The 654-nt window shown below is 50.6% G+C and overlaps 1 protein-coding gene across 4 annotated transcripts in view; it reads left to right on the forward strand.

The window, feature by feature from the left end:
* LOC106883351 (core histone macro-H2A.1) overlaps positions 1-654 on the forward strand; it is a 59,418-nt gene that overhangs the window by 55,300 nt on the left and 3,464 nt on the right. The window lies entirely within an intron of this gene.

Below are 654 nucleotides of genomic sequence, written 5' to 3' on the forward strand. Positions count from 1 at the left end.
ATCATCATCATCATCATCATTTAACATCCACTTTCCATGCTAGCATGGGTTGGACGATTTGACTGAGGACTGGCAGACCAGATGGCTACACCAGACTCCAATCTGATTTGGCAGGGTTTCTACAGCTGGATGCCCTTCCTAACGCCAACCACTGAGAGTGTAGTGGGTGCTTTTACTTGCCACCAGCACGAAGGCCAGTCAGGTGGTACTGGCAACAGCCATGCTCAAAATGGTGTATTTTAGGTGCCACCTGCACAGGAGCTAGTCCAGCGGCACTGGCAATGACCTCGCTCAATTGTCTTTTCATGTGCCACTGGCACAAGTGCCAGTAAGGCGGCACTGGTAATGATCACGCTCAAATGGTGCTATTTATGTGCCACTGGCACGGAAGCCAGACAGCTGCTCTGGCAACGATCACGCTCGGATGCTACTCTTAGCACTCCACTGGTACAGGTGCCATCATGATTTCGCTTTCACGTGCCCCAACAGGTCTTCACAAGCCGAGTTTAGTGGCCAATGAAGGAGACGTTGGCATGGGTGCCAGTCATCGAATTTGGTTCGATTTCAATTTCACTTGCCTCAACAGGTCTTCGCAAGTGGAGTTTAGTGTCCAATGAAGGAAAGGTACGCATAAATGGGCTGGCTACACCCAAC

Source organism: Octopus bimaculoides, chromosome 7, assembly GCF_001194135.2.
Source record: "Octopus bimaculoides isolate UCB-OBI-ISO-001 chromosome 7, ASM119413v2, whole genome shotgun sequence".
In the NCBI taxonomy this organism is placed as follows: Eukaryota; Metazoa; Mollusca; class Cephalopoda; order Octopoda; family Octopodidae; genus Octopus; species Octopus bimaculoides.